Source organism: Gekko japonicus, unplaced genomic scaffold (assembly GCF_001447785.1).
Source record: "Gekko japonicus isolate JY-2015 unplaced genomic scaffold, Gekko_japonicus_V1.1 scaffold2346, whole genome shotgun sequence".
Classification (NCBI taxonomy): Eukaryota; Metazoa; Chordata; class Lepidosauria; order Squamata; family Gekkonidae; genus Gekko; species Gekko japonicus.
In genome coordinates this window covers 21,927-36,475 of record NW_015170961.1, presented here as the reverse complement: position 1 = coordinate 36,475, position 14,549 = coordinate 21,927, and the positions used below count along the sequence as shown (strand labels likewise).

At 42.7% G+C, this 14,549-nt stretch overlaps 1 pseudogene; it reads left to right on the top strand.

Annotated features, from left to right (window-relative positions):
* Positions 1–14,549, top strand: part of LOC107116905 — a 16,857-nt pseudogene that overhangs the window by 1,764 nt on the left and 544 nt on the right.

Sequence of the window (14,549 nt, the reverse complement as noted above, 5' to 3'; positions counted from 1 at the left end):
AAAAGGGGGGGGGCCCAAAAGGGGGGGGGGGGGGGGGGTTAGAGACAGGCTGATGCTGGCGCCTGTCGCTCGAAGCAACTTGTCTAGGATGGGAGTAATCAGTTTATGTGGTCACCTCATTTCATTAGTGCAGGTGAGGGTGTCTATAACTCGATGAACTAGGTCAGCCTCGCATGCTCGCCAGTGCCGGCACTCACAACAAAGCCAAACAACAACAAACAGTGGGGCTCCAAAGTATCTATTCTCTCCCCTCCAGACTTTTAAACATTCACTCGATCTTTACGTTGTTCTCCATCTCCCAGGCCCTTTTGTCTTATTTACTGCTGCAGGGTTTTGTTTTTTTAAAAAAGCCTTCAGTTAACACCCGTCATAGCCAAAGCCACAAGCCTGCGCGCCTAGCACTTTCAGCATTGAACACAGCCAGGCCCGGTGTTTTTTTTTTTTTACAGAGCTGGTGGGTGCTGACAACAGTTCAGCTACGGCCCCAAAGAGCAGCTCCTGCTTACAGTGGAAGCTCTGTTTGGTGCTGCTGCATATTATATTGTCAGTTCGTAGTATTTTTATATAGCCTCTTCTGAGCAGCCAGTACTATGTGGTAGACGACACGCACGCATTCATGCCCTTATCTCGTCATTCATCGCCTGCCTAAATCGAAGTCTCCAGGTGTCTCCACCAGAAAGGCCTATCTACATTTGTGATCGGATGTAAACAGGGCTGTTAGTCATAGGGGTTTGTGTGTGTGTGGGATCGCTAACATTTTAGGATGTACCCCAGGGCCATTTGGCTCAAGGGGGAAAATCTACATTGGCCCTTGCAAGCAGTACAACCATTAATAACAGCGCCTCAGTGGCGTCCTGCACCCCCTCTGCTCCCGTTGCATTCTGGAGGTTTGTTGGATCTAATTCCCCCCCTCCCGTGATAACTTCAGTAGCCGGAGAAGATACATAACATTTTCCTTTGTTTTTCTATTTCTTTTGCGGAATTAAACAAAACAACATGACGCAATGGTAGTTTAGTCGTGTACTTGCAAACTCCGAGCTGCAACGACAGTTTTCAGAGCCCACTACCCGTTTGTATTTCTAAAACTTTTTAATGAGACTCTCCAGCACAGATTGGTGCAACTCTCTGAAGACGAAAACAAGGCACTGACACATTGGCAGCGTCTATTCACAGACCCAGCCCCCGCCCCCGCCGCCTGCAAAGTTTCATTGAGGCCACGGCACACACCGCCGCTTCCTCGGGTGCACTCTGAGCCGCCTGGCTGGGTTACAGTATAATCGGCCTCAGCTCCTCCCCCCCTCTTAGAACCACATGGTTTCCACATGGAGACAAACTCCTCTCTTTTGATTGGTCTTGATCTAACCCGGTGGGCGCGACTATTGCTGGCATCTCTGCCAATGAGAAGCTTCTTTATCCCCATGATGTCACGCGTTGCTGAGCCTGGAGATCAATGGGCGGGGCCTGCAACCGAGCGAGTGTCCTTGTTGGGAGTTGTGGTCGGATGATGTCATAGTCTCCGCTTAAAGCAGTAGAGTTCTTGCTGGCGTGTACGGTGCTCGCCAAGTTAAAAGAAGTGCCATAACAATAAGGGCACGAATGGGTGCCGCGACGGGAAATATCAGAGTCCAGTCCTTTCCTGTTTGTGCAGTGAGAGAGCCAATGGTAGATCTCCTTGTAAATTCCTGCTAGATTGCAAAGCGAATTATTCAATGTTTTCTCTGTGGTGCATTGCTTCTCCTTAGGTTGGATGGGCGCGGAAGGGGGGGGGGGGAATCGGCTCTTTTGAGTCATATGCAGAGAAAGAGAGAGAGAAAGACGTTCGTCTTTTGCTGAGCAGTAAAAGTTATTTATGTTTGAAAGGCGGAGCTTCTTGTATTTACTTTTCCCTTAGCAATATCTGAGTCCGTCAAGGTATCAGAAATTAATATGGCTGTAAACATGTAAATTCTGACATTTTCCAGGATGTTTGTAACCTACTGTCGCACTTTGCTTGGCATCAATATAGCGGAACCTCAAAGACTTGTGAAGGCAGCCGGGCTAATGTACTACCGTAAACCTTCGACTGCATGTGATACTCGGATTCTCAGTCGTCTCTTGTTTACTAGCTGTACACATCTGATCTGCAGTTTTTCTATACTGAATTGCAGAGCCGTCTTTACAAGACGAATGGGAGTTTTAAGAGAAAGCCGCTGCTTGTTTTAAGTTGCTGTTGCAATATATCTATGCAGCCTACTAGAAAGTCCCAAGAATGCCTTGAGGTCTAATATTAGGAAAAACAACATGTGCACAATTTCTTTTGAAAAAAACTGAGTACCTGAGTAAATGGACAAAAGAAAGGGGCAATCCTGACCTAAAAATAGACTGATTATTACAAATAGTGTATCAATCCAGCTCTTAGATTAAAAAAATTAGCATCACCTTAAAAATGTGATGACATTTGTACTCCACCTGGCAATTAAAAAAAATCCATTACATGTTTATGATTCTCACTTTTCTCCTGCCTGTTTATCAGATTGTGGTGGGAGAGCTGAGAGGCGTGTTTTATTTTCTGATTCCCATATACCATATGTCATTGTCTTTATACTGCTGGCAACTGCTTTAGGGCAATATTTGCATTAATTTTATAAAGCCCAACACCCCAGTGTAATTAACAATTATACCCATCATCATGGTGACATTAATACATTTTGCAAACATTTGAATATTTATAATGTTTTTTTTTAAACCGGCATCTCAATTTCACTCCTAAATTTCATTTTTAATCAGAAATCCTTAACTGCACCACAGCTCCATTAATTTTGGTTTAGACATGTGTAAGTGTGTATGCTCTCGGTCTCTCCAGCATAGCAGGCTAACTGAAGAAAGAAGGCCATTTGTTTCAAACAAAGGAAAAGGAATTACTGAAAGGTTTCCGCATTATTGGCTACAGAACAAGCATGTAGAAGACTGTATTTTAATGTTCAGTAAGGAGCAAGTGTTCAGATATTAAGTAAAGCACTTTAGCCTCCCAGTGCAAGAATGTGGACTCCACTTGTAAGCTCACCCATGGAATGTTAAAGGGTTTTTTTTTACTCTATTGACATTTTTAAATAATAATTAAAATATTAGTTATTTATAACAAATCTGGCATTGTGAAAGACACTGCAGCATTAGCAATGATGGACTATAGCCAGTCCTTGAACTCTGGGGTCCATGGGACCTCATCAGTTCAGCATCCTGCTTCTGCTTTTCTACAGAACAAGCATTTTGCTTAAGAATAATAGCAATGAATACTGCTTCAACATTATGAAAATCAAATATTGGGGTACCTGCTGCACTCTAAATTAACATCTTCTGGGCTATACATTTCAGTAATACAGAGTTCCCTTCGTGGGCAAGTAATCCTTCCAGACAGTGGTGTAGCTGTGGAGAACAAGTGGCCCAAGACAGGCCTCTGAACATGTACATAAATATATCCACTGAACAAAATTCATGCAATGCTCATGGAACACAGAGAAAACAAAAGTTGAAAACCACAGTGATGCTTAGAGAACATACCATTTAAAAACAAAACAGAGGCCTTGTCCAAATGTCAACAAATCAGATTTCAAGACTACTTGAGCCAACTTGGTGTAGCGGTTAAGCATGGTGGACTGTAATCTGGAGAGCTGGGTTTGATTCCCCATTCCTCCTCCACATGAAGCCGGCTGGGTGACCTTAGGTCAGTCACAGTTCTCTCAGAACTCTCTCAGCCCTACCTGCCTCAGAGGGTGTCAGTTGTGGGGAGAGGAAGGAAAGGCAATTGTAAGCCACTCCAAGACTCTTTTGGGTAGTGAAGAGCAGAGTATAAAACCAACTCCTCCTCCTTGTAATACTTGAAAGCTGCTTTCTGCATGGATAGGCCTAATTGTGTGGAGACTTTCCAGGACTGTGTGGTGGCACTGATATGCACACAATTATGTTGAACCATGAGTAAAGTGGTGTTTAAATGCCTTACAGATACTATGTATCACATGAATGCAATTTTCAGTACTCTCCACTGGGAGGTCATAAGGTGTGAAATGGTCCTGAGAAAGGAGTTCCAAAGTCAGGCACCATCTGTGAAGAATGCTTACCTGATGGCTCCCTGAAGATGAAACCACAAAGCTCCTGTAAACAGCCACGTGGTTATTTTTAATTTCTATGAAAGCACATTGCCTGGCCAACAACTGTTTAGGATTCACTGAGTTAAGGTAGAGATAGAACAGAAAACTGAAGAAGGCTGTAGGGAACAAGGCCGTGCTTTAGTGGTATTCAGTATATAGCCTACAAACCACTTCCAGCCTGTGACCCACTGTCATTGCTGCTGATGGGCTATACAGAGAACAGCATCATTCATATTCTTCAACCGTACCTCTTTTAATAAGAGGTTGCCTGGGAGCTATTGCACAAAATCTGGTGAGCGGGTGGCACTGTGGACAGCTAGTGTGGTGTAGTAGTCAGAGAGTCAGATTAGCATCTGGGAAACACAGGTTCAAATCCCCACTTTCCCATGTCAGTTGCTGGATTCTCTCAGCCTTACCTGCTTCAAGGGTTTGTTGTGAGGATAAAATGGAAAAGAAGAGAATAATATACAAGCCCTTTGAGCTTGTCAACATCCTTCCTAAAATGTGGTGCCCAAAACTGGACACAGTACTCCAGGTGAGGCCTGACCATAGCAGAATATAGCAGAACTACCACCTCCCCTGATCTGGACACAGTGCTTCTGGTTAATGCATCCTAAGATTGCATTAGCTTTCTTCACAGCCACATCGCACTGCAGGCTCATGTTTAGCTTGTGATCAACCAGAACACCTAGATCCCTTTCACATATGCTGCTGTCAAGCCAAGTCCCTCCCATTCTATATCTGTGCCTTTGATTTTTTGTACCTAAGTGTAGGACTTTGCACTTATCTCTATTGAAATTTGTTTTATTTGTCTCAGCCCACTGTTCCAGCCTATCTAGATCATTTTGAATCCTGACTCTGTCTTCTTTTAGAGCACATGTCACTGGTGACTGTCACTGGAAATATAAGGTGTATCTTTTTCTCTCTCTGAACATGTGTATAATCAATAAGAAAATAAATGCTTATTCCACTGATGTCAAACATGCGGCCCAGGGGCCGGTTCAGGCCCCTGGAAGGCTTCTATGAGGTCCGCAGTGGAACTGGCTGTCTTCTGCTGCTTCTTCTTCCAGTTCTGCTGCTGCTGTGTCATTGTAGGTTTACAGCTTACAGATACGCACCTGAACAGCATACTCAAGATTGCAACAGTACAGACATTTTGATGCAATAATTCAGAGCAAGGGGTGTCAGTTATCAGACTGTTAAATAAACAAAATATTGCAAGAGTGCTAATATTTTAAACATGTTTTATTTTAAGTTAAAAAAACCCTTTGCGTTTGTGTCCTTTATAAAGTTGATATCTCCACTACCTGGCATTACATTTTATGACACACATGGCCCAGCCCAACAAGGTCTCATTTATGTCAGATCCAGCCCTCATAACAAATGAGTTCAACACCCCTGTCTTATTCTCTTCAAGCTGGTCTTGAGCATAGACCTGAGTTTTACTGTCTATATAACTGTCAAAGAAATGCATTCGTATTAGTATTAATGCTTCAGTAAAAGTATCAACTTTGATGATATCTGCTAAGTTAAAGGTATGTGATTGCATATATCGGCTCTGGCGAGGGTCAGTGTTCAAATAAGGTCTCGCAGAAGACTGCTGTTCTTCTAGGTCATACTCATCTTTTCTTAATATATAGCTGCTCAAATCTTGAGAATCTCATCCATTATTTCCCCCTTCCTTTCCTTCTCTACCACATATATCTATTATAAAAAATGTCTGACCTCAGTGTCATCTAAAGCCTTAGACACTAGATGGCAAATAAAAGCAATCTAAAAATGTATTATTTTAAATCTCATGATAGATAAGCCTCTTGCAGCTTGGATGTGAGCTGACGCTTTTTCTGCACATCAGGGCTTGGCAAACCTGATGAAGAAGGCAGCAGAAGACAATAGGGATGTGTTGGATGGAGTAGAAGAAGGGCAGGCTGAGCAGGGAGGGACAAAATGATTCTGCTTCCAGATGTCACAGTTAGCTTGCAAGGCTGGTAACCAGGACAGAGCAAACATGATACCTGCAAAGCTGCTAACCACACCTCTCCTACCTCTTCACTTTTGACATGTCATTAGGAAAACACTGGAACGCCTCCTTCATGCTTCTTTCATCTCATAGAATCACTCGTAGCAACTGCACCAGACGGTTTTTAAAATGTTCACAATATTTTTCATTCCTCAACAGAAAACCAGAGCAATATTACTCCGAGGATTACAGGATGGATTCATGTATGGATTAGTGTGGCATAACAAGGCACACCATGGCTTAATGTGGCAGTGGGACAAGTAGTGGTGGGTGGCTGCTGATTCAGCTTGCGAAGGGCACCTGACTATTGGCAAGGTTTCATCTATGGAAGGGGTGCTCTGAAAATTGCATGGAAATTGTTACATTTGTATTGGTCATCCCTGCAGATTTTCTAGGAATATGTGAGTAGGGATATTGGATTCCTACTAGCTTCTGTTCATGGAGTGTCCAAAAAAAATCCTTTTGAATAAGCAATTTCAATGTTTAAAAAAACCATATTTTCCTCTGAAGGAATTACTCCAAAACCATTCCCATGGGGACAATATCTATATCAGAAGAATCTCAGAGTCTGCTTGTTTCAAACAGGCTGCTGCCCTTTGCTGTTTGTCCCTAAGGAGAAATTCAGATGACCATTTACTATGGAGAAGCTGAAGCTCTATGCTCATGGTGACCCCATATTACTGAATGCTGAGAACTGGGCATGAATGCCTGGGGGTTGTTCACAGAAGTCATTCTCCAAAGTAGCCGGCATGTAATTCTCTGTTTCCACTCCCTTCTGCACATGACAAGTGAGAAAGTCGGGTTCCCAACATCCAGGTGGGGCACAGAGATCTCCTGAAATTGCAACTGATCTCCAAACTACAGGGATCAGTTCCCTTGGAAACTAGGGCATCTTCAGAGGGGGAACTCAATGGTGGAGCTCTTCCCCTTCCCCAAATGTCACTCTCCCCAAGGTCCATCCCTGCCTGGCAGCCCCAAGGAGGGAAAGTTCCATCCAAGTGCTGGAAACAACACCAGGATTCACTCTTAAAACTGCCCGATCCAAAATGAAAGGTCTAAATATGTACGCTTTGGGACATCCAGTTCTTTAACACTTCATGGCTTACAGCATGTAGTTCTTGAATGAGAACAGATGCTGAACAATAGTAATGTCCAGTGGCCATACCTAAACTGGGATTTAGCAGTGCCATCCTATGAACACTGACTTTTCTGGACTAGACGCTACTGACTAGACCTGAGTAGGATTCTAAATAAACATGGCTGGGATTGCTCCCCAGGTCTCTCCTCCACTCCACCACAGCAATTCTCTTGTTAGTTTGTCCTGAGAAATGCTGATGATTGAAAATAACTGGTTGGGAATCTCACTGAACTTTAGTAGGCTATTCAGTCACTGGAAATCACTTATGTTCAGGTACATAAATTTCCTTTTTACTTTTTTCATGTACTCCTGCTGTTACGTGTTAAAAAATTGCAATCAAATGGAGGTTAGCATTGATTTTCATGGAAGCTGAATATTGTTTTGAAACCCCTGAAAACCCCATGTAATGCCTCCTGTCTGTCATAAGGCTACAAAACAGGACATACAAATTAATTAAACATTCATATCAATATGTATGTTTGACTTTGCTGACACATTTTTACAAGCTCAGCTCCAGGATGAAAACATCTGAATCCCAGGTTCATAATATATTTCCTTTTACAAAGTTTATGAGAGTGTTTGTACATGGTGGGGGAACCTTTTAACCTTCCTGAACATACAGTTGCAGTTATTGTTGTACGAAAAACAAGAACAACAAAACCTCAAAGGGACTATACAACACAAAGGTACTGCATTAGAATTAATCAAGAAATTAAAACACCTTTCTATCATTCATGCCTAAACAGAGACTGGAGTTTCCTCACTTACTGTCATTTCAAATAGCTCAACAGGACCAGCTTTAAAAAAAACCTTTAATTGGCTGATCTCAATATGTTGTATCATACTGAAGTTTATTTTCTTATGTTTTGGGCTGTTTCTTCCTCAGCTAATTGTTGGTTATCCTATTAATTACATTTTGTTTATTGGCACCCTATGTGAGGCTGGAAGCTCTGACCTCTCTCATCATCCATTATGTGTAACAAGCTAGTCCAGTCTAGTCTCTTAGACAGAGAATCACACCTGAAGGATCTGTGATGAGATTTGTATCAAGCCATTCTCTGCCTGCCTTACCCTTCTGTAATTTTCCTGATCAATAAGTGGACTTGATTCACAGCATGTGATGAACTGAGCTCTGATTCTGGAAAGCTCACACTGGAATAAATGTTGAACAAATGTAGAGCCCAGTGGCACCTGTAAGACCAACAAAGGTTTATTCAAGGTATGAGCTTGAATAAACCTTTGTCTTAAAGGTGCCACTGGACTCTACTGCTTCAGACCAGCATGGCTGACCACCTGGATCTATCTTCATGGAATAAATGTTAGTTAAAGGGCAGTACTGTTTCTTACCAGGACTAGGTCACTCTGTTGGGCAAGCTAGCAATTCAAATCTGTGCTTGTGAATGGGCTTTTGCCTTGTAGATGTCTCGCCCCAAAAAACCAGTTTGGGTGGTGACAGAGCACATTGTGTTTCACAATGCCCAACCACACAGAGCCTGAAAACACACTTCCACACAAGGCAGGAAAGATCTAACATTAATAACTGCTGTTAGTACCTGTGATACTTTTGCCACCACAAGAATATATTTCTCTGTTGTAATGGTAAATATTCTTCTGGTTCTCCAGTAGGAAAGGCTGCATCTCTTCAGAACACTTAAAATGATTCTCTGAAACAGTTTTCTGAAACTATCCCTACAAGGGTATTATTTTACACCAAAGTATTTGGGGCTGGAGTAACAAAGCACCCCAGATTTGTGGGTTTGTTTTATACCCCTTTATACCCCTGAGTACCTTTTCTTTTAACAGAAAGAAAACTGTAAGTAGTAGGTGGCTGTACTGTGGACCCGTTGCTTGCTAATGTGCTGGTAATAATGTCCTAAGAGGAGAACATTCTAGAGCTCCATGCATTCTGCCAAGAAAAGTACAACTGGTGTGGATATTCACTCCCAAGCCTCGTTTTAAAGGGTGAGAATGTAGCTGCTAAAAGTATTGGCCAGTGGCATACATTCAGATCCAAATACTAGACTTGTACAGCATCCCTGCCTGGGAAGCGTATGTATATGTGTCAATAGCATGAGTTGGGTTTTGAGGGCTACCAAATCTGCTGTGTGTCTTTTGATACCAGAGGTTTCTTGTAATCATACCCCACAAAACTTTTAGGTAAAATTATGAGAAATTAATTGTTTAAAAGGAAAATAAATCTGCATCTCTACATATGATTGTTGTGTAAGGGAAAGCTTGCAAAAGTCATCACGACCGAAGAATATCCCAAGCAAGCGTTCCCTCTAAGCTGAGTTAGTGTGAGCTAGCTCACAGTTTTTTAGCCTCTGGCTCACATATTTTTCTTAACTCAGGAATGATGGCTCCAGAGCAAACTAATTTATGCAGTAGCCAAATCACTCGCTCACAACTTTAATGCCAGTAGCTCACAAAGTAGAATTTGTGTTCATAAGACTCCACAGCTTAGAGGAAGCATTGCAAGCAACCCCCCAAATGCATGCCCATCTCATGGAAACTGCCAGTTGAATGCGTTTTCTGAAGGAAAGAAAAGAGCATTTTAGTATGCAAACATGTTTATAGTTTGTATTTCATAAATTCTCAGGAAAAGAATAGTGAAGTTAGCTCATATTTTCCATTTTATAGATGGAGAAATGGGCTAGAAAAATGATTTTCCTGAAGATTACCACTGTCTCTAGTAAATTTGTGGGGTTACAATGATAGGATACTATGATATATATTAAAGCTTATACTGCTGCCACTGGTTTTTTATTAATTTGTTTTCAGCATATTTAATTCAGGAAAGGATTTAATGTTTTTACTATTCTCTGTAATGGAAACTGTTCTGATTCTTCACTAGAAACCCATCCTTCATGATATTTTTCTTCTTCTGATGCTTTATCGAAATACAAGACAACAAACCCTAATGAACTTCCACCAATATGCTTTTTTTTTTTGTAGATCTGTCAACCAGCTTTGTTGTCTCGCATAGGAGTCCCTGATCCCAATGAACAAACTGGGCTGTAGCAATGACAGAGGTCTCTTTTTACCTCCATCTCCTGGGATATGTGGTTTCCAGGGGGCCTAATGTCCATCCTGAGAATGCCGGGCAGTTTTGGAAAAACTACATGCCCACCGTGCCTGACACTATGATAGTACTCTTCCATTTGAAAGATGCAAAGGCAAGTACTACCTAGACCAGGTAGTAAATTGTTCCAAAGAAATAGATCAGGTGGAAATTTGTTCCAAAGAAATAATTCAAATTCATGTTGATTGTGTAAAACTGGAGACAGATTATTTAATGTGCATAGTTTATTCAAATTGTGGTATTTGGGTTTGTGTAGCATTAGGGATATTTTGGAAAGTAAAGGTGTGGTCAAATTGGGGGGACTGTGGATTGCAGGTGGCCAGAGGCAGGGTGACAGTAATAATCCAGTTGGAGCCTATTAAGTACTGAGACGAGGCAGCTCTTTTCCGAATTTCTGAACCCAAAAGACACAGGTTCAATAGGAATCAATTTATACTTGTAAAAACCACACCTACTTTAAACAACAACCAATACCAAGTAGACTGGTAGAATCCTTTATTTGCATGAACTATATACAAAGTAATTATTAACAGTGCAGCTATTGAATAATAAGCAACAAACATGATTGGCTGTTACTGGCATTACGGCCAATAGACATGAAGACCTTTGGAGCCTTCGCTCAGACACAAGCTCCCTCAGTACATAACAGGAGTTTCCCTGGTGAATGTGGTGAGCCAACTGGAGATCTGCTGCAGTCAGTGGGTTCCCTGTTTTGGCAAGTGCAGTAGATCTAACCAGGTCTACCCTATTTGGCAGGCAAAAATCCCATAACAAGTTATTGACTGTTGGAGAGCACAGAAGGCTGTAAAACTCTAATGGAGCTGTGGGAACTGGAAAATACTGAGGTCTCTTAGGATAGAATCATATCCAGTCCCCAGCATGCTACTGTCTCCTAGGTCTAGGCTTTAACTGAAAGCTCTGGAGGAACATCTTGATGCAATATCTTGAAAGATGTCTTGGTCATTTAAACTCATCTAACCAGCTTAGATTTAAGAAGCTCATTGTGTAATGTTGGGACAGTTTCTCAGTCTAACCTACCTCCCAGGATTGTTGTGAAGATAACAGGGGAAGATAACACTGCCCTCTTTCCATGTTGGGTGGGGAAATTTTTTTGACAAATGAATAAATAGTTTTGGTGAGCTTAAGCTCAGAAAGGTAGCCATCTGAGGCTCATTTTTACAGAGCCACCTTACACTCAGGCCTGATCTTCCTCTAAAGAGTTCAGACAGAAGTGCTCTGTTGATGCCTGTGTGACAGAGGAGGAATTGTGATGATCTTGCTGCCTGTTGCCTCCCCGGCTAAGACGAGCTGGCCATTACCCCAGCCTAGATGAGAGGCCATCCATAAAGGAGCCTGTGACAGTACCTCTCTCTTATTTTGTGTGGTTAGGTGTCATGTAGTTTTAAATTTCTTGTTGTTTCTTTCTCTCACTCAAAGTATCGCTGCCACCAGGAATATAACTTCCATTCTCTAATTAACCTTTTCCACAGTATTGTGCCCGAGCTCTAAGGCTCCTTCGTTGGACTATGTGGTTCTGTGGAGAAGACTCTGGGTTAACAATAAACAAGATAAAACTTTATTGGTAAAAGAAGCGTATTGGTTACAAAATGTTTTATTAAGTTGCTTATTAGAATCTTTCCCTTTTACTCAGAATCTTTCCCCCTCACTCTCTTAAAATACTCTATTAGATTTTTCCTAATATGTCCCCTTAAGTATATTTTCTTCCTCCTTTAGAATCTTAATGCCTTTCACGGCAGTCCTATATGATTCTAGTTAGAAGACTACTTCTCAGACTCTGTGTAGATAGACCACAACTGACAGCTACTGACTTCAAAGGGAACACTCTGCTTTCCCTCTCTACACTCTCTCACTCTCTCTCACACACTCACACACACTCTCAGTCACCAACCAATCAGCTCACTCACTCTTCTCCCTCTTTCACCCCTCTTGTTCTTCTGACACTTACCAACCATTTAAAGAAACACACACATTACAGAGCCACTCGGGCCTATTGGTACATTGAATTGCATTTTAACAATTGATAGACTTGTAGGACTTTGCCTTGTGATTTTTTTACCTCAAGAATTCTTAAGTTGCAATCCTGTGCAAAATTACAATCTATTGAATCGGAGGGTTTAGACTGGAACAACTTTGCAAAGAACTGCACTGTAAGCTCCCATCAACACCTCCTCCGTTCGGTCTTAAACCATTACAAGCTGCAGACTTTCGTTTTCCATTCTGCTTAGCAACATCTGTTTCTCCTTTTTTTCTTCTTGGTTGTTGCTTAACAGCCATCCAGCTGGTGAAAGAGTTTGATGAACCTGAAATCTAGCTTGCTTCTTTGCGGCTTTTTAGTTGGCCCTAGTAAAGGTGGTCTGCTGCTGTTAGTTTTGGATATTTTTTCCCTTGATGTTTTAAAGTTTGCAAAATTCTGCTTGGGTTGTAACTGTTAATGGTTGTTTTTCCAAAGCGTCTTTTGCTTATGGTTAATATCAATCAACCTGCAAAACAGGCAGTGTGTGATCTGCTTAGGTCTTGGTGTTATTGTTTTTTTAAAGCTAATTATTGCACAATGGCATGGATCTTTAACGCCACATAAAAATTAAGCACTTAATAACACCTAAGACACAACTGATCGATAATTACAAACCACAGAAGCAGGGGAAAAAGCAGGGATCCGCGGTAAATCTGTCATAACACTAAGGCCTTTCATGCAGTCGTTGTAGGGACGTCAGCCGTATGTATTCCGCCAAGGCTGCAGGACCCGTCGTTTCTCGATTCCTTTGACCTTGTTTTTACACCTACACCTAGGGTGGATTAGGAAGAGGGGCCCCATCCAGGACAGTGTCTGGAGTACCGCGTTTCATTAAAGAACACCTATCATGTAGAAAGCCTACCTCCGATGCAAGATTTTTTTTTACACCAGTCCTCAACGTGCTTACTTTTTGCAGTAACCCCCACCGATTTCAGTGAAAATGAAACTTTCCCCAAGGGTGCGTGTAAGATTTGGGTGTTTAAATTGGCATCTTAAAATGTTTCTAAAGCACAGCAATAGATGCAGCTCGATCCACATGAAAGACAAATGCTTTACCACAAACAAACCACGGATTCTCCCCCCACTCCCTTCCCTTATGCTCGCAAATACCATAGGTGCAGAAAAAGGGGGACGGAACAGTCAGTGAAAAGATTACATTGCAACCTCTTTGGTCCAGCCAACTAAACTGCGCACATCCCGCGCAAGAGCCAGCACTTCCCACAATGCAACTGCTGCTGCTGCGCCTGTGCACGCGCGCGGCACGAAAGTCTGTGAGAGCAGCGAACTACATTTCCCAAGTGGCATCGGGACAAAGTCTCATGTGTGTCCCCTCCCCCTTCCCATGATTTCTAAGCAGAGGTAAACAAACTGTGAAAAAGGCAGAGACCTACAGTATCTGCTGCAGGAGGCGGAGAAAACGGCTAGATCTCAGAGAGAGGGATTGGACCATGGATGCTGGGGCAATACTGAGGTTCAGAGGAAAAGTGTAGGATCTCGGAGGACAAGGAGTTAGAGGGCAGGATGCAGCACTAGGGGACTAAGATTACGGAGAAGTGGGGGAGGGCTAACTGTTGGTGCCTGGTTTGTAGGAGGAAGGGAGCGGGGGCAAGATCGGGGGTAATGCTTAATGCTTAAGGGGAAGAGCTCAGCCAGCCAAGGACCGGACGGGGGGCTAAAGATCTGGGTTAAGGACAAGGAGATGAAGCAAAAAGGACAGGAAACAATTCCGAGGCGGACAGTTCGGGAAGCATGTGGCTAGGATTCAGGGAACGGAGTTGTTAGATTTATCAGACCCCCTCCCCTCCGCACTGGTTAACTTATTGAAAGCGGCAGAACGGACATCCGCAGACTTCCTGTTTGGTATACTGTTTTGTTTTGCTTCACTCCTGTCCCGAAAGAAATCGGGGGACTTATCTTTGGGGTCACGATCCTTCTAAAAAAAGCCACTTGCAAGGGTAAGAAGAAAGCCCTCTGAAACCAGTGGCTCTGCAGAAGGTCTAGGGTGCTAAGGAGGCCCCCTCCATCCGAGGAGGGCTATGGAACGGGTAGAGGTGATCAACATCCAGCGCCTTCTGGAGGCGGCTGAATATCTGGAGCGCAGAGAGAGAGGTAACTGGATTGAGGAAGGGCTGGGGGTTGAAGTGACGCCT